The following is a 23,964-nucleotide window of genomic DNA, read 5'->3' as shown; positions in this document are numbered from 1 at the left end:
AAAGCTCCCCCTCAATAAATGCATTCCAAATAACATTATGCTTTTAGGATCTTGACACTTAAAACAAAATTGAATTTCAACAAAGAATAACAAATATTAGTAGCACATGAAATTCAATAATTCCAAGTCTAAAATACTTTATGCAATATCAATTATTGAAATTAAGTGCATATGCATAAAGTTTTCCAAAAATGTTATGCATTTGAAAATTTTGATATCAATTGTTAGAGAGATATCATTTTCATTTAAACCACATGCATAAACATTTAAATTTAGGTCAAAATTTTTAAAATTTATAAAATCAAAACATTTGAAAAGTTGATATCATTTGTTAGAGAGATATCATTTGCATTAAAACCAATTTTTACCAAAATTCCTTATGATGAACTAAAAATTCTAAAAAATCATTAAAACTTTAAAATGTTCATCATAAAACCTTTTTAACATACATGAGATTAAAACAATAATGTATAATTATTTAAAAACAAAACTCATGCATGCTTAAAATCAAATGAGCAACCAAATAACTAAAATTAAAAACATTAAACTTAGAGGTTACCCATTCCTTTTCATGTGTGGCTAGAGCATCTTGAATATCATCATTTTCATCAAATTGCTTCCACACACCTACAAGAGACATTCATTTCAATTTTGGTATCCAATTGCTTTGGATCCTTGGACGTTAGTTTCAATGCCCCTTGTTCCTTTAGGAATCCACACTTGTCTAATTTTAAAACGTTTTCCTTTCTTCAAAGGACAAGTATGTTCCTTATGACCATGATAATGACAATGTGAGCATATTGTCATTATTGAAATAAATGAATTATTTAAAATGATTTCTTTTTCTTTTGTTAAGCATTCAAGCTTAACTTTTAAATCAAAATTTTATTTTTCAAAACTTTTAATTTTTATTTTTGAAAGCTCTAAATCCTTTTTCAAAATTTCATTTTGGCTTTCAAAATCTATTTTTGTTTTCAAAAGAAAATCATTTTCGATTTTAAATTTTGAAATTATTTTCTTATATTTGGAGTTCATGGCCTCAAACTCCAAATATAACCTATTAAAAGCATCTTGTAACTAATCAAACATATGAATTAAATTCATTTGAGTTAGAAGATACATCGGGCTCTTCACAAGCCATTAGAGACACCACCTTTGTTGGTTCTTCTTTCTTGTTTCATGGATTTCCTCGAGCTTATTCCAAAGCTCCTTGGCACTTGAACATGAAGAAACCCCTTTATAGATTTCATGACCAAATGCACAAAATAGCATGTGCATGGCCTTGGCATTAAGTTGAGCTTTCTTCCGTTCTTTGTCACTCCTCTTCTTCTCCTTCTTCTTTGGAGAAGAGTAGCTGTTCTCGACTATCTCCCATGCATTAAGATCATTGGACTGGATGAATACCTTCATTAATTTCTTCCAATGTTTATAGTTGACTCCATTGAAGTATGGAGGTTTGTCGGTTGGTAGGGAGTTTTCCATGTAGAACGAACCGGAGGTGGAAGCCATTTGTGTTGGGAATTGGTAGTGCTTCTTCGAGGATCGTCTCAAGGTGGTTAAACCTTCTTAACGAGTTAGGCTCTGATGCCAATTGTTGGGATTTTCGAAAGCTCGAATCGACAATCAGAACGGTTTGCAAAGAGGGGTCGGAACGGTTTTATGTTTAGGGAGTAAGGAGATTGAAAGATAGAAAATTGCACAGCGATTTAGAGTGGTTCGAATTTCTCAACCAAAGTGTACATCCACTACCTTAGCTCCTCACCAAGGATTTTCCAACAAATTCACTAATTTGTTCTTTCTTTTGAGGACAAAGAGATAACCTTACAACTCCCTAGTTTTTCGGGCTAAACTATAACCTTTCCCTAGCTTTTACACGGGATAAGCTAGAACCTTTCCCCTTTACAAAAGGATAAAATAAGTAAACAAGAAAACCTCTCTAAGGTAGTTGTTTACAAGATTGAGCTCACAAGAATAAAATATTTATAAAGAAAGATAAAATAAGAATGAAAAACTCTTCTCTTGTGTTTGATTGCTTGGATAGTTGTTCTCTTCCTTCTTCAAGTGTCCTTAGCTTGTATTTATAGCTTGGAATGTGTTTGAAGTTGTATATAGTCGTTGGGGATGTTTTGGAGCCGTTTGGGGATGAGAAACAATTAATAAAATAGCTTGGAGTGTGGGGGAATCGGTACCCCCTCATGGGGAATCGGTTCCCTAAGTGCAAATTTTTGACCGTTAGACAGGGGGAATCGGTAACCCCTGGGGGGGAATCTGTTCTCTCTGGGGGGAAATCGGTACCCCCTGGGGGGGAATCTGTACCCCCTGGACAATCTGATTTTTCTTGAAACCCTTTAAAAAGAAAATATTTTTGGCTCGATTAAGGCTCGAAATACTTTGTATAATTGTTTTAAAATAGTTTAAGTATAAAACGCAATTTTACACTTTAGTAAGGATTAAAATGAACTTTGAAAGACTTGGAGTAATATTTTGATATTCGAATAATTACATCGAATATACTTAGAAAATCTTTTGTAAAATCTTAAAATTCATTTAACTTAATTTGTTATATCGAAACATCAAAATGTTTTCAACATGAAACTTGAATGAATTGCATTTCTTCAACAAAAAGACAAAACAAAGACAAATACTAACTTAACAGAATTAAAGACTAAACAGTTTTGCAGTATTGGCAGCAACTGAATGAATTTACTAAGCAATCTCAATGAAATGGTTAATCTTTATATATATTGAAATTACCAATAAATTTATCATTAATATAAGAAAAATCTAATAATAATACAAAAATTTCAAAATAAAAATAAGAGATTAAAAACTAACCCTCGGTGGTTGATTTTCCATTTCTGATCGTGAATGGTTGTGAGGGTTGCTCTGAGAGATGGAGATAGATAGACTTCGTCGGAGATGGGGACGGATGTCGCCGTAGAGAGTGAGAGATGGAGATGAGACTGAGTTGAGATTTAGGGTTTTAGGTTATGATTTGCGAAAATACTGTTTACATTTGTGTTACGAAATTAATATTGTGTTTCGTGTTGCGAATTTGACTTCTGTGTTGCGATTTACAGATTCGCGTTGCGAATTTGGAAAATCACAACGCGAATTTGGAAAATCACAATGTGATTTACATATTCGCGTTGCGAAATTGGAAACTGGGTTGCGAAATTGGAGTTCACGTTGCGAATTTGTTGGTCATTTTGGCAAATCCAAAAAAAGTTGGTTAAAATCATATACTACAAGGCATTTTCGGTCACTGAGGTTATTTTCTCTTAGAAATTTTGTGTGATAGGACTCTTGCATGCCTTAGTATGAATGATAAATGAATGTTTTAAAGGTTATTGTTCACTTCCTTGTGCTTATTGAAAATGTTGAATTGTGAATAAATGTTACGACAAAACTGTAGAGGGACACCCCGCTTTTCTTGCTTTCTTGGATACTCTTTTAATAAATGACAGTAGTGACAAATGAGTGGTGAAAGTAGTCACAGGATGACTCTACCGAGTAGCTAGGGGATGAAATGTTTTCTCTAGTTCATCTAGAGTTAACGACGGCATGTGTGATGAGCTGACACCCCTCGTAGGAAAAAAACCAGAGAGAGAGAACAAAAGAAAAGAAAAAGAAGTTAAGGTAAAGAGAGTAATTTGCGCTTAATTGTTTACTAAGGATCTTGTATTAAGGAAAATTTCTTAAAATCTTAATGTGTCTAGCTTGTTGAAAGCCTTTTTTTTAGGACTGAAGTTTATGCCACAACACTGTCTTGAATTGAACTTTTGCCTTAGCATTCGTCTGTTTGTTATTTCTCTTTGCTTGAGGACAAGCAATAGCTTAAGTTTGCTGTGTTAAACTTGTAAAAATGCCATATGTTATGCACTTTTTACCTAAGCTATTGTTCGTTTTCAAGCCCATTTAATTGCATATAGTTGCATTTAGTTCATTTTATTGCATGTGGTGGTGTTTGATTGCTTTATTTTATTTATTTATGAATTTGGTGTTGTTACGAGGGAAAGAGTTTATTTTGGTGTGGTGATGGGTAAGGTAACTAAGGAGAAATGTTGGGAGAAGGAATTTTGCTACAGTATTTTGGACAATTTTTTCTGGGCGCACAAAAAGATAAAAATGGAAGATATTTTACAGCCCACACATGAACCTACCTGCTAGCTATGAAATGAGGGGTATTCTTATGAGCTAAGAAAAAGAGAAAAAGTGGGAGGTAACCACTCTTCTTCTTGTCCATTTCGTGGTGTCCTCCATTTTTGGAGCTTCAAAGGGATGAACACTACTGACCTTTGAGAGAAGCAGCAGCTCTCGTGACGGTTCACGGCAGTCCACAACAACTTAGGAGTTCTCTTCTTCGTTAGTGCTCTTTATTTCATTATATTGTATGGAAATGGATTGTATTAAACAAATGATTGTTGATGATTTTTTCCCAGCCATGAAGTAATTGATTTGGCTTGGGTTTATTGTTGGATGATTATGCTTTTGTTTGAATGAATGTCAAGCACTTTCTATGTTTATACATGCTTTGTTCACTGTTTTATTTCTTAGGTTTATAAGAGCTTTCGAGAGTTAGCCTTAACCTTTATTTAATGCTTAATGGTTGAGAGAGTTAAGCCTAGATCTAAGTGAACTATACACTCTGTGTAATCTAAATCAAGAATCTGTGGCTCATTTGTTCTTATCATGTACTGTTGCATTGGGTCTTTGGATGCATTTTTCCTCTTTATGGGACATCTCCATTATGCTTCCTGTTGACCCCAATGTGTTCTTGAACTCATGGAATGATGCTATAGTTGGTAAGGATAGATGTTTAATTTGGAAAATGATCCCTTTTGTAGTGTCATGGTCAATTTGGCATTATAGAAATGTTCTTTTTCTCGAGCAAAAAAATTGACTATATAGACTGAAATTTTTGGCTAAGTCTAGGTTGCCTTGGTGGTTCAATACTGAGTTTCCCCTTGCCCCTCTATCTTTCGAGGACTTGGTTCAAGACCCTTTTTCTACTCGAAGAGTATCCAGCTGAGTTTTTGAAATTTATTGGATGAACCTATGAACAGTGATGGTAGCCCTGGTGAGATTGAAGGGGTGTTAAAGGATGGAAATGGTTCGATTCTATTAGTCTTTTCTTTGTCGATTGGCCCTGGTTTTTTATTCTAGCCAAAATGTTAGCAATCGAGCACGCTGCCAAAAATATTTATTTCGTCTAATTGAATGGCGAGTTTCAACTTATCATTGAGAGCAACAGTAATGTTGCTATAATTTGGATTGTTGACCCTTCTAAAGCTCTGATTATTTACGCTGATAGAATATATGAAATATCACAGACAAATATCTGGATCATCTGATACTTCCCTAGAGTATGTAATATCTAGGAAGACAAATTAGCAAAAGAATGGGATGTTAAATCCTTTGTCTAAATGTTATTTTGGAAGTTGATCATATTAAATTTTAATTTATTTTTCTCCTGAGACTTGGTTGCTCTATGGTGGACCTTTGATTGCTGGTACATTTTGTAGCAAAGCGGTGCCCTTCTTTCTCATGTAGATGTTGCTGTCACTCCAATATAATTTGTGTTGCTCATGCAGGGGTCTCCTAAGTCGTATTTTTTCGAAATGGAAGCAGTTGGAGCAGTGAATTATAGCAGGTTTTGTTTTTGTTTATGCTACATTTCATTTGGTGGAGAGTTTGAAAACTTCTGCCATTTCACATGAAGTTTTTGTCTAGCAGTACATTGCTTTAACTTTTAGTGGTTTGTACAAGTGATTAGATTGGTTTACGCTCCAACATAATTGCGAATGGTCACCAGGTTTTGGTATTAGTTTTGCGGCGACTGCGAGTTATGTCTTGTGGGTTGGGATCTTATGTAGTTGAGGGACTTACTATGGTTATCTTCTATCAGATAATGGTTGCTTTGTTTTATTTTTAGTTGTTCAATAAAAGTTCTTTGGGCACTCTGTTCTCCTTCTGTTGTCTACATCGAGTTGAAATGAGAGGGTTTTTAATGAGGCATTAATTACATTTCAATATATAGGATATGATCCTTTTACATAATGTAAAACTCTTTTAGTTTTATAAAAATTTATGATCATTATATGAATGCAAATAAATTGTTGAGATTAACAGTAGGAAAAAAAGATATTCATTGAAAAAAATAATTAGCATCCACTTTCACTCATCTAACTATAAATAACATTTTTCCCCACTGTTTTAATTTACTAATTTTTCAAAGGATGAAATCTTTTTAGGGTAAATTACACTATTCATCATTAAACTATCTTCTTACTCATATTTTGATCACTGAAGTTTAAAAATTTTCAATTTAATAACTAAGCTTTTACATAATATTGTACTATTCACCCCCACCATTTAAATTATAAAATTTATGATGATGTGGGAAGGGTGGTGGGGTATAACTTCCTTAACTGCGGGAGTCGGAATTTCTTTTACCATGACATCTGAATTTTGTACCTCAACATGCTTACTTAATTGATATTCATTACTTGAGAGCAAGAAATAGCTTAAGTTTGGGGGTGTGATAACTCCCTAAAAAGGATACTTGTAAGGCATTTTTCACTTAAGTTATTGTTTGTTTAAAGGCTCATTTAGGTCATTTTAGATGCATGTAGTTGCATATAGTTGCATTAGTGGTGGTTGTGATATTTTATTATGTTAAGGTGTTATATGAGGAGAAGGTTGGTATTCAACAATGTGCAGAAAATAACAAGCGGAAGGTCGAGATGGGAAGGAATATCGTGACATCACATGTTGCTGAAACAGATTGAAATGCCTTGCCATTTCTGGCGCAGAAAAGGAAAAAATATATTTTTATAAGAAGATAGCTGGCAAGCTACGTGTTTGATGGTTATATAACCACCTACTAGGGATCACTGCCACCTGAGAGGATAGTCCTCACACCTAAGGAGTGACTCAAGGGTATGATGAGTACTTTGGAGTGCTAAATCCCATGAATACCCATGGATATTTTTTATTAAATATACCTCACATGTGAGAGGAGAAAAAAAATGGGACACACTTACACTCTCCAACTAGATTTTCTTTATCTTCTCCACCGTTTTCTGCCCTCTATCTTCTTAGTGGTGTTCCTCCATTAACGAGCTCCAAGGAGTGGTGAGCTAGGCATCCGAGAGGAGCTAGCGAGCTAAGGGTTTTCGTGGTGGTTGAGGAGAACTCCGGCATCACGCATCGAAGGCTTCTTCTTCCTTCACCTCTGCTGTTATTTTTCATTTGAGATTGGGTTGTTGAAACGAATGATTTTTATGATTTATTTCATGAATAATTCGAACCTACCATGAACTAACCTTATTTGGTGGGAGTTCATGATAGATATTTAAGTTTTTATTTTAATGGATGATTGCTCTTGTCTATGATTTTATTTGTTTTGTTTATGATGCTTAATGTCCTAAGTTTGTAGGAGCTATGAGTGTAGCAATTCCTTAGGAAAATGTTTAGTGTTTGAGAGAAACTAAACAACTTATCTTTAGTATTCGAGAGAAACTAAAGAGGATCTACATAAACAATGGGTTTTAGAGAGTAACTAAGCCTAATCCTCATGTTAGGATTTCAATCAACTAAAAGGAGTAGTTCTCAATCGAGAGGTTAGATGCTAGTAAGAAATACAGAATGGTATTGCCGTGACATATTCTGTTCCACTAATGGAATCACCGCACCTACTAACACCAATAGGTATTGCAATGGCATTATCATCCTGTCGAGTCCCTTGACTATAGATAGCATAGGTCACTTTTAGTAAACTCTGTCAGCAAATAAAACATAGAAGTGTGATATGTTATACTTAAGTTTCCTAGTGACTCCTATCATTCATTGCTTGTTTTGTGAGGATTATTAAACTATCATTTATTTATTATCTTACCATTTTTTTCATTGTCTTGACATTTTTATTATTATACTCTTCTCTATTTTTCCACGACATCACCATTTGTTATCACACCACACCATCATTTCATTATCACCAATACATATTTCCTTGACATTTCTCATAGGTACATACCATTACTAACTATACTTATATAGAGTAGTGCTTTGCTTTGGATAAACTTTATAATTTCCACCAATCTTTGTGGAGACGATACTCACTCATCACTTTATTACTTGAGCGATTGTGTATACTTGCACATTATTTTCATATAATTGTATAGTAATAACAAAACGCAAACAAGTTTTTGGCGCCGTTACCGAGGGATTTGCAGCATGAAGTTAATTAGTTTTTGCCAGCGCATTTTATCTTTGCTTTTTATTTTTGTATAGTTTACTTATATTTAATTTTATTCTTTTTCAAGTTTATTTGGTGTATGCCTATAAGACATTCTGACGAGCCATTGGAACCAATAGAACCTGAGATTGAGAGACTTTTTTAAACAAAGAAGACGTGCTAAGCGTGCTCGAGAAAATATGTATCAAATTGGGAACCAGGCATTGGTCAAGATGATAGAAATCAAAATGTCGAGGCATTCCAAAATGTTGGACCTGCTGATAGGCCTCGTGTTATTCACGATCATTTAAATTCGATGCTAAATGATCTGAATCCTGGAATTATGGCACCTGAAATTCAGGATGTGCATTTTGATCTTAAACCAGTCATGTTTAATATGTTGAATTTCATAGGTCAATTTGGGGGAGCGCCAACTAAAGATGCCAGACAACATATTCGTAACTTTTTGGAGAGTTGTCATTCTTTCCGCCAAGGAGTGCACGAGGATGTGCTGAAATTAAAGTTGTTTCCATATTCTTTGCGTGACCAAGCAATGGCTTGGTTGAATGGTGTTCCATCCAGTTCGATGTAATCATGGTTCGATCTTTGTAAGAGTTTCTTATTGCGATATAACCCACCGAACATGAACACTTAGCAAAGGAATGACATAACATCTTTTTGTCAGGGCGACGACGAATCTATGTATGAATGTTGGGATTGTTACAAGAGTTTGCTTCGAAACTGTTCAAATCATGGTTTTCACGATTGGACTTAGGTAGTTATATTTTACAATGGAGTCAATGCACCCACGAGGATGATGTTTAATGCCTCGGTAAATGGGACATTGTTGGATAAATCACCTACTTAGTCGTTTGCTATTTTGGATAGAATTGCCAACAATGACTATCAATTTCCTTCCTCAATGCTTGGTAGTAAGAGGAAATCACCTGGAGCTTTTGAGTTAAATACCAAGGACTCAATGTCTGCTAAATTCTAGGTTATTACTAATATGCTGAAAAATTTACAACGCTCCATGAGGTAAAGGAAGTGAAAGTATCTAGCTCGGCATGTCTGTTACGTCAAGGCAATCACCACGAGAGCGAATGTCCAACCAATCATGAGTCCATCAACTTTGTAGGTAATTTCAATCAAGACAATAATAATCCTTATTCTAACACTTATAATGCATGATGGCGTTAGCACCCCAATTTCTCATGGGTTATCAAGGAGATAATAATGCTAGTAAACCTACTCATCAGCAGAATCACGCTTAATCTCAAGGCTACCAAAACACTATGCCATGGCATAATGCTAACAAAGGAGCCTGATCTTAAGCTAGCATTAGTTTTTTGGAAGCTACAGTTCAAGATTTCATATCTACCACAAAGACAATGATGCAAAATAATTCTACTTCAATTAAAAATCAAGGAGCTTTGCTTCATAGTCAAGGCACCTTACTTCAAAACCATAGCTCGTCTTTAAGATCTTTCGAAGGTCAAGTTGGTTAGATTGTTGTGACATTACAAAAGTGTCAACAAGGATGTTTGCCAAGTGACACTGAAGTCACTAAATCGCATGGAAAAGAACAATGCAATGTGTTGACTCTTAGGAGTGGAATGAAAATTAACCAACAAGTCAAGGTTGGGGGGACACAACATGATGATTCTACCACCATTATAAACATGTTGAAGCTAAATTACACGATGATATCATTGTTGAATACCACCTTCTCCTCATACAATACCTTAACATAATAAAATAGCACAACCACCACTAATGCAACTATATGCAACTACATGCATCTAAAATGACCTAAATGAGCCTTTAAACAAACAATAACTTATGTGAAAAATGCCTTACAAGTATATTTTTTAGGGAGTTATCACACCCCCAAACTTAAGCTAGTGCTTGTCCTCAAGCAATGGATATCAATTAACACAAACAGAATGTCATGTCAATTTTCAATAGTAAGACAATCAAGAAAAAAAATAGAGTTTAAACCCTTAGAAAAATTAGTGAATCCAAGGCGGAAGGATTGGTTACCGAAGTTAGATAAAACACTCTGGGCATATAGAACATCGTTCAAGACTCCTCTAGGCAGGTTACCATTCAAGTTGGTGTATGGGAAGGCCTGCCACCTCCCTGTTGAGCTCGAACATTAGGCGTATTGGGCTATTAAAAGATTGAATTTTGATGCTCAATTAGCTGGGGAACATAGATTACTAGAACTTAACGAGTTGGAAGAGTTTAGGGCACAAGCATATGATAATGCGAGGATATACAAGAAAAGACAAAAAAGTGGCATGACCAAAAACTGATGCCACATCATCCTCATATTGGCCAACAAGTGTTCCCCGATGAAATTATACCAGCATTTAATGCGGAGGTATCTCCTGAGTCCATGATGTTAACCCTTATATTGATGAGCTGATTCCAGACCCCTTAGTCCCCGATTCCAGACTCTCCTATGGTACTAGCTAAAAAAAAACCCCAATCCTATTCCTGCACCTGAACCTTCCCCCGCTTGCTAAAGCAGTTATCGTAAAAAGACCTCAGTCGGACGTGTCAATATCTCCCATTAATATTATACTTCTTCTGATTCCATCCCTACACCTCTCTGCAAGAGGACAAGGCGAGGAGCTGCTAGTACCTCCATTGCAACACCACCACCGAAAAAGTGAGGTACCTCTCTTTGCATTCATTTTTCATTTCATAGCATGACATTTAGTTTTATTTCTTAGTTAGTTCTCTTTAAGCATTGAGAACAATGCTTCCATTAAGTTTAGGGGAGTGTTATTGGTAGAACATATGCATAATAGTATTAGCATAACAATATGCCATGGCATCAGTAAATGTTATGACAGTTAGATGAAATATTTTGGTGATACCCAATGATGATGAACTTTTTAGGCTAGAAATTGAATGTAAATAACTATTAAGAATGATAAAACTGACTATGGGGCTTGATGTTTTGTGAATTACTCTTGCAGGATTTGTATATTCTCTATACTTCAAAATTTTAGGATTTTTTTATGAAAGAGCTCTGGTTAGCCTTAGCATTGAAATTTGGTATTGTGTTGAAATGATAAATCAATGAAAACTCCCTTATATACAAAGTTGTGAATAAATGCTTCGGCATAGCTGTAGAGGGACACTCCTCTTTGTTGTGGCATTGCCTGGAACTTTCTTGAATAAATGGCAGCTAAATGCATCAGAGTGAATGAAAGCATTCACGGGATGATTCTACCTAACTAGCTTAGGGTGGAAGGTATGCTCCCTTTCACCTAGAGTGTGTGATGGTAGATGTGATGGGATGACTCTCCTCTTAGTAGCATTATAAAAAATTATTAAGTAAAAAGGGAGTATAAATGTGCTGAATGAATAAGTGATGACAGAGCAAAACTAGGGCACTCAATTAAAAATTGCTTAAATAAATTAAGTATAGATTGGATATAATCACAACACACACAACCACAAAGAATCTTGACATAGGAAAAAAACTTGAATTCTTGATATGTCTAGCATGTTGGAGCCTAATTTTTATGAGGTTGAAATTCTATTTTCTTTCTTGATTGACTTGCTATTGAAAATTGCCATGGAATTCTATTTGTCTTAATTGCTATCCATTTCTTGATGACAAGCAATAGCTTAAGTCTGGGGGTGTGATAACTCCGTAAAAAGGCTACTTTTAAGGCTCTTTTCAATTAAGTTATTATTTGTTTAAAGGCTCATTTAGGTCATTTTAGATGTATGTAGTTACATATAGTTGCATTAATGGTGGTTGTGCTATTTTATTGTGTTAAGGTATTATATGAGGAGGAAGGTGTGGTTTTCAGTGATGTACAGGAAATAAAATGCTGAAGGATAAGCTCGGAAGGAATATCATGACATCACACGTTGCAGAAGTAGATTGGAATGCCTTGACATTTCTGATGCAGAAAAAGACAAAAAGATTTTTTTATAAGAAAACAGTTGGCAAGACACGTTTCTGATAGTTATAACTGCCTATTGGGGACCACTTCCATCTGGGAGGATAGACCTTACACCTAAGGAGTGACTCTAAGGGTATGATGGGTATTTTGGAGTGCTAAATCATATAAATACCCTTGGATATTTTTTATTTAATACACCTCACATGAGAGAGGAAAAGAGGGGACACACTTACATTCTCCAGCTAGATTTTCTTCATCTTCTCCACCATTTTCTTCCCTCCGTTTCATTAGTAGTGTTCCTCCATTAACGAGCTCCAAGGAGTGGCGAGCTAGGCGTTCAAGATGAGCTAGCGAGCTAAGGTGATTCGTGGCGGTCGAGGATAACACCAACATTGCACGTCGAAGGCTTCTTCCTCCTTCCCCTTTGCTATTATTTCTCATTTAATTTGGGTTGTGGAACGAATAATTTTTATGAATTTTTTCATAGATTATTCGAACCTCATCATGAACCAACCTTATTTGGCGGGAGTTCATTATGGATGTTTAAGGATTTATTTCAATTGATGATTGTTATTTTCTATGATTTTATTTGTTTTGTTTATGATGCTTAATGTCCTAAGGTTGTAGGAGCTATGAGAGTAGCCATTCCTTAGGAAGATATTTAGTGTTTAAGAGAAACTAAATAGCTTATCTTTATTATTTGAGAGAAATTAAGGAGGATCTATATAAAAAATGTGTTTTAGATAGTAACTAAGCCTAATCCTAAGGCTATAATTTCAATTGACTAAAAGGAGTAGTGCTCGGTTGGGATGTTAGATGCTAGTGAAAAATACTGAATGGTATTGTCGTGACATATTCTATTCCACTAATGGAATCACTGTAACTACTAATGCCAACAGGTATTGCCATGGCATTATCATCCTGTTGAGTCCCCTGAATAGAGATAGCATAGGGCACTTTTAGTAAACTCTTTCGGGCATGTAAAACATAGAAGTGCGATCATTTTGAGAAGTTAGATTTAAATATCCTAGTGACTCCTATCATTCATTCCCATTGCAACTTGTTGTGTGAGGATTAGCAAACTATCATTTATTTATTATTTCACAATTTTTATTGTCTTGACATTTTTATCATTTTCATCATTATACTATTCTCTATTTTGCCACAACATCACCACTTGTTATCACATCACACCATCATTTCATTTTTACCAATAATATTGCCTTGATATTTCTCATTTGTATGTACCATTACTAATTATACTTAGATAGAGTAGAACTTTGTTGTGGATAAACTTTCTAATTTTCACCAATCCCTGTGGAGACAATACTCACTCATCACTTTTTTACTTGAGAAATTGTGTATACTTGCACATTATTTGCATATAATTTGATAGTACTCATAAAACTCGAACAGAAGCCTACCCAAGGGTCAACTTAGGTCCGTAAGGAATTAACAGCTTGATCATAGCTGAACCTCCATACTCCAAAATCCTACTCAAACAGTATCTCAATAAAAAAAATTCACATAGTCAGCAATAAATTTCATGATCCATAAATTGGCATAATCAATTTTTCTAATGAAAACAAGTAACCAGATATCATAAATAAAATAACCATATTTCATAACCAATCAACTAGTAAATCAGTAAATCATAATATCAAGTTGTTAAAAGAATCAGTAAATCAATAACTTCGGTAAATCACATTTCAAAATAGATAAAACAATCATATAGCACATAAGGAACACAATTAGCAATAAGGGGATATGTCAGCAAGTCTACTAAGCACCTGCCTCGCCATGCTCTACAGCAGTGTTCAAACCTAATTCATAATGCAACAGTGTTATTATTCGAATAATATTTTAATTCAAATATTCTTAGGGCTTATGGATCATACGAATAATCACTGGCTCACGGGGTCGAACGAATTAAAAGGTGCTAGGTCTAGCTGTCGAACAATCGAGGGAGTCATGAGTACCTTCACATAATAACACATGAATTAATCCTTCCATAATTTAAAATTCGCTTAAACAAAATGCTTATATATATATATGCATGTTAAGGTTTAACGATCGATTCAGAGGCTTTCGTGTTCAAATTTGACAAAACAGACTTCGAATTCAGACTTAGGACGATGAAAAACATAAAATATGACTTTTCAGATTTTTTTTGTCAAAGTCAAAATCAACACTAGTCAAAGTCAACTCTGATCAACGGTCAGACGGTTTGGGTTGACTCGGTGGGTTTGGGTTGACTTGGTTTGGTCCGAATTGAATCTGACTAGTTTGAGTTGACTTAGACCGATTCTAGGGTGTTCTAAGGCTGAGGAGGATCCCCACGCATGTTTCTAGTGTTTGGCGGCATGTGGTAACAGAGACGGGGTCGGGTTGGACGGCCGATCACTCAACCAAATCCAACTCACTAAAACAAACCCATGTTAACTCATAAATAAACCAAAAATCCAATCAAAGTTTGTGAAATATCCGAATTTAGTGATCAAATTTACCCACGCCAGTGATGAAGGAAAAAAATGATGATGAGGTGACCCAAGGGTTGGGTCTTGAGCATACGACGATGAGGAGGTTAACGACGTAGGTGGTGTGGTGAACTTGTGTCTAGACTGGCCGAAAATCACGAAAAACTGAGGCGATAGGGGTAGATTTCGATGAATATTTAGAGAGTTCTCAATGACAATCGACGTACGCATCTCACTACTCAGACTCTTGGGTTTTGGTCAAAGCAAGGCGATAATTATGATGGGGGTGGCGGTGCACTCAATAGCGGCCGGATGACATTGAATCAGTGAAGGGGGCAGTGGCGGCTAAGGATTTGGGGGTTTTTTGGGTTTCCAATCTGGAAAAGGGGATTGTTTTTGGTATTATAAATCAATCTAGATTATTATAAAAGATATTTTTCTTGTTTTAATTATCAATAATTCCCTCTTCTATATGGCTAAGGCAGGGGTGGCCATAACCCTAAGGTCATGGGTTCAAACCACTTAGGCATCTCTATTATTATTATTTTTCTTTACCAACCAAAAAAAGGAAATTCAAGGCTAGGTCCCTAAACTTCCTAGATATTCAAAATTAACTAGTAATTTTTAAAAGTATCCATTTTGATCCCTTAACTAAATTAAATAAATAAAATATATTTAAGTTAAATTTTAGGGTGTGACAACTCTCCCCCCAAAGAAAATTTCATCCTCAAAATTTACCTGAATCAAATAGATGTAGAAACTGAGTCTTCATCGATTCCTCTATATCTAGGTAGATTCTATTGAATTACAGTTACTCCACTAAAGCTTTATCATTGGAATAATCTTGTTCCTCAATATCCTCTCATCTCGATCCAAAATTTGAACAAGCTCCTTATCATAGGATATATATGGCCTCAACTCAACATCCTCTAACTGAATAATATGAATAGGATCTGGACAATAGAGCCTCAACATGGACAAGGGAAAGACATCGTGAATACAATAACAATAGTGTCATTAGTCTCTCGGACTAACTTAGGCCCTATAGTCTTTCTGTCTCACAATTCAACCCAACAGATCAGGGTGTGACATCTATGCCCATATAGTGCTTCATACGGTGACATACGAATGCTAGCCTGATGACTATTATTGTAAGCAAACTCATCCAAGGGAAAAACTTCCTTCCAGCTACCATGAAGATCAATCATACAACCCCTCAAAAAATCATCGAGAAGCTAATCACTCTCTCAGATTGACCAGTCTGCGAGTGGAAAGCTCCACTGAAATTCAATCTCATACCTAGAGCCTCTTGTAGTGCTTTCTAGAATCTCAAATTAAATCTCAGATCTCGATTAGAAAAGATAGATAATGGAATACTATGCAATCTAATGATCTATAATCTAGCCAACTTGTCCAAAGAACAATTAACTCGTATATGAATAAAGTGAATTGACTTTGTAAGTCTTTCAACAATCACCTAGACAGAGTCTATTTTAGAATGAGACAAAGGTATATCAGTAACAAAATCCATCGTAATATGCTCTCATTTTCACTCGGGAATCTTGATAGGCTATAACAAACGTGAAAGATGTTGATGTTTTAACTTAACTTACTGACAAGTCAAACATTTAGCCACAAAATCAGAGATAGATTTTTTCAATCTGACCCAATGGTATATCTCTCTTAGATTCTGGTATATATTATCTCCACCGAAGTGTATAACATAAGGGCTACTATGAGGCTCATTGAGGATAGTGTGTCTCAAATATACATCATCAGATACACAATATCGACCCTTGAAGCATAAAACTCTATCCTGGTCAAAAGCATAATCTGAGGTAGAACCTTGCTCAACTTGCTCAATAATGGGGAGCAAGGAGCTATCAAGAATCTGTTTGGCCTTGATCTCATCAGCCAAAGTCGGGTTAACCTATAATTATGCTAACAAAATGCCATCATCATATAACTTCATCCTAATAAATAAAGACCTCAGATCAGTTATCACCTTCCAGCTTACAGCATCCGCAACAACATTAACTTTACCCGGATGATAGTCAATCTTGCAAGCATAGTCCTTCAGAAGCTCAAGCCAACAACACTACCTCAGATTAAGTTCATTATGGGTCAAAAGATACTTTAAACTCTTATGATCATTAAAAATGTAACACTTCTATCTATAGAGATAGTGTCTCCTAATCTTCAAAGCAAAGATCAATGTTGCCAACTTCATATCATGGGTCATGCAATTACACTCATGCAGCTTTAGTTGTCGGGATGTATAAGTGACTACTCTCCCCTCATGCATCAAAACACAGCCAAGTCCAGAGTGTGAAGCATCACTATACACAATAAAATCTTTCACGGGCTCTGGTTGAGTCAAAACTGGAGCTTTAGTTAAAGCTATCTTCAATTTCTCAAAACTCTCCTGTGTGCATCACCTAGTCAAACGGAACATTCTTCTTCAATAATATCGTCAAATGGGAGACAAATATTGAGAATCCTTGGACAAAACATCAATAATACTTGCTAAAACCAAGAAAATATAGATCTTGGAGACATTCTTGGATCGCTTTCAACTCACAATGGCTTTAGTCTTACTCGAATCGACCTAAATACCTCTCACAGAAACAATATGCCAAAGAAACGATACCTCTCAAAGCCATAATTTACACTTATTTAGTTAGGCATACAAATGATGCTCTTTCAGTGTCCGAAAATTATCCTTAGATGCTCATCATGTTGTGCCTCAGTACGAAAATAAACTAGAATATCTTCTAAAAACTTATTATGTGTTGTGAGTACTATAAAATTATACGCAATTAATGTGCAAGTATACACAATGGAACAAGTAATATAAGGATGAGTGAGTATCGTCTCCACAGGGATTGGAAGGATCTTGAGTAAAGTTTATGCATTACTATAAAGTAATTAAGTATAGCTAATGGTATTCACAAATGATTATACCGAGGCAAATGAACTATGTATATATGGTGGAAGAATAGTAATGTGAATGAGTAACAAAAGGAAATGTTATGGCAAAGGAAAATGGTAAAGATAGCAAATAAATGAAATAATTTGATAATCCTCACACAGGAAACTACTTCGGGAATGAGTGATGGGGAATGATTTAAGGATGCTAAAACATATCTCTCTAGCATATTTAATCTATCTAAGATTCACTTGCTCGACGAGTATGCTAAAAGTGCTCCCGCTATCTCTAGTCAAAAGAACCTAATATAATAGAATGCCACGACATCTCCTCTAAGTCTCAACTATGGCTGCCTATTAGTCATTGAAATCCTATCTTAGTCTCTCCATGCACTAAGGGATTAGGATAAAGTACTACTACGCTTGTTCTAAGCTTAAGAAAATACTACACCCCATGCTTATGTGGATCTTACTTGTGTTTCTCTCGAATACTGCAAGTATTAATGACTAAGTTTCTCTCGAACACCTAGCCTTCATCTAAGTAATGGTCACTGTCATGCCTCCTACAAACTTAGAACATGAAGATTCGTAAGAAAAAAAGTAAATGCAAACGATAAATTTAAATCAACCATTAAAATAATATCAAATATCTATAAAATCAACCCCACCAAATAAGGTTAGTTCATGGTGGGGCTCTAATATTCCATGAAATAAAACATGAAAATCATTCGTACCAAACAACCTAAATAAAATAAATAAAATAAAATAGCAAAGAGATGGAGGAAAAATCCCTCGACGCATGCTGTCAGAGCTCCCCTCTGCTACCACGAACTGCCTTAGATCGCTAGCTCCTTTAGGACACCTAGCTCGCCACTCCCTCGAGCTTCACCAATGGAGGAACACCAAGAAAAATGGAAAAAGAAAAATGGTGGAGAAGATGATGATTTTTCTAGCTTGATAATCTCTATTTTCTTACACCCCTTTCTCTATTTTCTTCCACCCCTTTCTCTCATATGAGGTGTCCTTTAATAGTAAAAATATATAAGGGTATTCTTGAGATTTTTGCACTCAAAATACCTATCATATCCCTAAATTCATTCCTTGGGAGTGAATCTTATCTCCACAGGTGGTAGTGGACCCCTTCAGGTGGTTACATGTAGCAGACACGTGATTTGGCAGGTGTCATTTTTGAAAATATCTTATTGTCCTTTTCTGCGCCAGAAATGCCAAGGCATTTCAATCTGCTTCAACAATGTGTGATGTCATGACATTCTTTCCCAACTCACCCTTTTTGCATGTTATTTCCTGTAAATCACTAAAAACCACACCTTCATCTTCATATAACACCTTAATAAAATAAAATAACACAACCATCACAAATGCAATTATATGCAGCTACATACATCTAAAATGAACTATATGGACCCTGAAACAAACAATAACTTAAGTGAAAAGGCCTTAAAAGTATCCTTTTTACAGAGTTATCACACCCCCTAACTTAAACTATTGCTTTTTCCTCAAGCAATGTATAGCAATTAACAAAATCAAAATGTCATGACAATTTTCAACATAGGACAACAAGACAAAAATTTAATTTCAACCCTCAGAAAAATTGGCTTCGACATGCTAGATATATCAGAATTCATGTACTTTTCCCTAAGTTAAGATTCTTTATGGTGTTATGTGTGCGTGACTGTATTTAATCTATACTTAACAAATTTAAGAAATTTCTAATTGAGTTCCCAAGTTTTTCCATGACAATTACTCATTCATTAAGCACATTTATACTCCTTTTTCACTTAATACACATTTTATTTTATTTTTTTCTCTTTTTTTACATTGATAAAAGGGAGTCAGCTTATCACACCTACAATCCCACACTCTAGGTGAAAGGGAGCATACCTTCCACCCCCAAGCTAGTCAGGTACACTACAACAAATTTTCTTATTAGTGGCATCTAGGTTATTGTCACTAAAACTTCAATTTATGTCACTAGATGTATTTTTTGACGTAAAAGTCAATGTCACGGTGATCGTCACCCTAGGTGTGTCACTAAATGTCAAAAGTGACGATATATGTGTTATCTTCATGTATTGTTAAATATATAGTGACGATAATGGATAACATCACAATTTAATTTACCTTCAGTGACAATTACTTTTGTCACCAAATGATGTACATTTTCGTCATTAATAAATCATATCATCACCAATAACACAATAATTTCATTGTATACGTGACGAAAAGAAAATTGTCACATTGTTAGTGACGTAGTATATCGTCACCTAATAGTTGCATGGATGACATTTATATATAACGTCACTATATGATTAATATTCAATGACAACTAATTATGTCACTAAATTATGTAAAATTTCATTATTGATGATTTATATCGTCAAGGATAATACATTAAAATCAACCTGTATGTGACGAAAGAGATATTGTCAAATTTTTAGTGACATAATATAAATGTTACCTAATAATATTATTAATGACGTTTATGCATAACGTCACTTTATAATTTATATTCTATGAGAGTTGGTTACGTCACTAAATTAAATAAGATTTCGTTATTGATAATTTATATTGTCACAAATAATGCATTAAATCACCTTATATGTGACGAAAGAGATATTGTCACATTTTTAGTGACATAATATGTCATTACCTAATAATATTATGAATGATGATCATGCATAACGTCACCATATATAATGTCAGCAATATAGTGGCAAAACTAAAAATTGTCATATTTTTAATGACTATATATATTAAAATGAAATTATTTATACAAATCTAAATAAAAAATAATTCACTTATTGCAAAATAATAAGATTTAAACAAATATTTCACTAAAACATAATAATTTCATTTTTATAAATATAAAAATGTTTAAATGTTTACAGAAAATAAAAATAATATGATAATAATATGACTTGTGGAATATTTCGTTGTAGCAATCTCAATCCAAACCTTGAGTCGCTTGTGATTCTGTTGATGTTGAGTTTGTGGTATCATTTGAAGTTACAAATTAAAATAATCAACATTAGTTACTACAATTAATATTATATAATAATTTTTATTAGATTAACTATATTGTTTACCTGAAAATTGAAGTGATGGCACTTGAATTCCAACAGCTAACAAAGCAGATCTCATAGCTTCCATTTGAGTTTGAATCAATTCAAACTTTGACTTATAGTTATTAAGTTCATCTTCTTTATTCTTGAAACTCTTTTTTAACTCGATTGTATCCGTAATTGAATTTGTTTTCTTAGGCTTTGGCCCATATCCAAGCCCCGGAATGTATCCTGGTCTCGTACAAAGTACCTCATCCATTATATCATCAATATTATTTGGTTCTGCTCCTTCTTCAATTGGAGTTGATTGCAACTCCACCATTTTCTCCTAAAAAAAATCATTCATATAAAAAATATTCCTTAGATGAAAAATTACTATTTAATACTTAATTTTGTGAGGTCTTACATATTTTTCTTGTGCCTCAGATATTGTCCATCCTTTTTCATTTGAATAATGAGTTGCCTTGAAGAAATCAATCATATTTGGTTCTTCATCATCCTTGAGCTATATGATTTCAAAAATAAAAATTATACTTTAAAATAAAAATAAACTTTATAATAAATATCAAAAGTATCCAACTTACATAGCATATCGGCTAGCAACAAAAGCCCGAGATTCTTGATTAGGAGTTAACTTGACATTTCTTCTAACTCTTGCATTAGTTTCACACTTTCTCTTCAATTATAAACATGTTAAACATAATTTATAATTTATTATAGAAATAAAAAAAAGAGTAAAAATTTATGAATCACATAAATCAAAATACAGTAATTGTACCTGATCTTCAGATCACTAAGCAAATCACAAAGTTGTTCCCAATTTTCTTGTGTCAAGTTTTATTGTGTTGGTTTGTTTTGGCGTGCCACAACATCATTTGGGAATTTCTTAAAGTGCAAATGAACCTTATGCCGATGGTTCCTTGATAACTTTGACATAATTGACAGGACAACTCTTCACATAATCATCATCTAATTTCATCTCAAACTTTGACTAAAACATTAAAAAATATATAATTAGATAAATTAAGTACATAAATATTAAAAAAGAAGTATTAAACTAAATAAACTCACTTTGAGTCTCTCTAGGGCATGAAGTTTATCATTATCCTTCATATCCTTCCATTTTGTTGGCATTGATATGAATTGTCGTGAAATGATTCCAATTTCAGAAGATAATTTGGCTGATTGAACTGCATCAATAGGTCGACCCTTTCCCTCTGGTATCTCTACTATCAACTTATTCTTACCTTTCATGAGATTTTCTAGTACCTTACCTCGACTTGGTCCTCGTACCTTTTGATGTGATAAATTGGTGGAATCTATAGAAAAAAAATATTAACTTTAGAATAATAATAAAATAAATAAATTATTCAACGTTAAAGTCAAAGACTTTGCTACAAATAAAATAATATGTATATATACATATTCTTATCTTTTATATTTTTAACTATATCATTGGTACTACTCAATCCTCATTTGCTATTCATTTATATAAATATTGGAAATAAATGTTTACCTGAATTTTCAATTGTTGTATCTGTATCAATTTCTTCATATGTTTGATTTGGAGCATCAGTAACTTGTTGAGGTTATGATTCTTGGGTCCGATTTAGTTTACTGGAGACTTCTTGAGTTTCATTTTCTTGTGTTCGAATCCTTTTACGAAATACTTTGCCTGGTGTCATCCTAAAACATATAAAAAAATATTATAAGTAATATATATTAGCAAAGAGATCAGAATAATGCTGCTACCATTTGTGTTTAATAAAAAATAAAATAAATATTACATTTTATAGCCAATTAATCGAAACAATACTACTGAATTTATATAAATTACACGTGATATTCCACTACATAGATTTGCTTGAAATATGATTTCCCATATGATTAAGGCCACCAACAGTGAATTATATAAGTTCATGAATGTGTTTTATTTTGTATGATCTAAGCCAAGTTTTAATTAATTCACTGGTATGAGATTCAAAACACATTCATATCCTATCCCATAGCAGTACCGTTCATATCCTACCCCATAACAGTGAATTTTAAAGTTCCAATATGTTTTGGAATTAACCTTGGGCCCATGTACCGTTCTTATCCTACCCCATAGCAGTGAATTATATAAGTTCACGTGTTTCATGAATGTGATTAAGGCCCTATCATTATTAATAAAAACATAGCAGTTAATACTCCAAAAACTATCTTTCATTCAAAGCCTAGTACATGATTATATAGGTTTAAACCTGGCAGATATGAAAAGTCTTAACAAACTAACAGAGTCAACAACTTAATTCAAGTGCCTACCAGCTAAGTAAGCTAAACCGTTTTTCCTCACTTGCAGAAACCCTTCAATATACTACACTCATGATAACTTTATTAAGGAGATATTTCAATTTTGTCATCAATCTTTTAATTTTATCAATCATACTAACTATTTAAATGATATCAACACATGTTAAAATTTAACATGATGTCAGTTTACTTTTACTTTTACTGTAATTCAATAATTTAATCCTATAATCATATGTTGACAAACGTCAACATTAATTAAAGTGTTTTTTCATAATTTTGGTTTATATAATTCAATAATTATCATGAACAAAAATAATTTAGGGATTTAATAAAAATGCTATCAAATTCAAAGATTAGAGTTGTTTTATCCCTAATATTAACCGATAATGTGACAAACGTGGATAGAATTTGAATAGGACTATCATTCTAACCACACGGAGCATTTCTAGTACAGTGGCATTCCCATTATTTTCAACTTAATTGAGCAAGCGGTTCCAAGCTATTGACACTTACTTTCAGTTCTCGGCAAGGGAACAGCTTTCACAAGGGAAGAATATGAAATTCGTGAGGCGTGAAATCTTCACTTGGCCTATAGTATTTGTCCGGGGAATACAAGCGTAAGTATAGAGCATGTGAATTAAGTCACAACTTTTAGCCAAAAAAGAAAACTCCAACAGACGAGAACTCATGAATTCATAAAAATAAAAAAAATCAGATCAAACATACATAAAATCACTTTTAATAGATAAAGAAGTGAGAATCAAAGCCAAAGTTGAAGTCTTGTTACCTAAAAGCAGTCCCGGATGGAGGGAACGCAGAGAAGAATAAGGTTATATGAAAGGAGGGAAGAGTTCTTTGCTAAAAAGTTCTTTAAAATATATTAATAAATAATTTAATATATAGAAAGTAAGTTAATTATAGTTAGTAAATTAATATATAGTTTATTAAAATATATTAATAAATTATTTAATGTATAGAAAGTAAGTTAATTAAAATATATTAATAAATTATTT

The 23,964-nt window shown here is 33.9% G+C and overlaps 1 long non-coding RNA gene across 1 annotated transcript; it reads right to left on the bottom strand.

Moving 5' to 3' along the window:
* Positions 1–913: 913 nt before the first annotated feature.
* Positions 914–23,568, bottom strand: LOC120155741. The gene is made up of 3 exons (XR_005518996.1): positions 23,461–23,568; positions 16,743–16,746; positions 914–923 (listed from the first exon to the last, which is right to left on the bottom strand). It is a non-coding gene; the product is annotated as an uncharacterized LOC120155741 (long non-coding RNA).
* Positions 23,569–23,964: the final 396 nt, after the last annotated feature.

Source organism: Hibiscus syriacus, unplaced genomic scaffold, assembly GCF_006381635.1.
Source record: "Hibiscus syriacus cultivar Baekdansim isolate YM2019G1 unplaced genomic scaffold, ASM638163v2 tig00111207_pilon, whole genome shotgun sequence".
Lineage (NCBI taxonomy): Eukaryota > Viridiplantae > Streptophyta > Magnoliopsida > Malvales > Malvaceae > Hibiscus > Hibiscus syriacus.
Note: the sequence above shows the minus strand (reverse complement) of the source record. Positions and strands in the feature narration are given on the sequence as shown.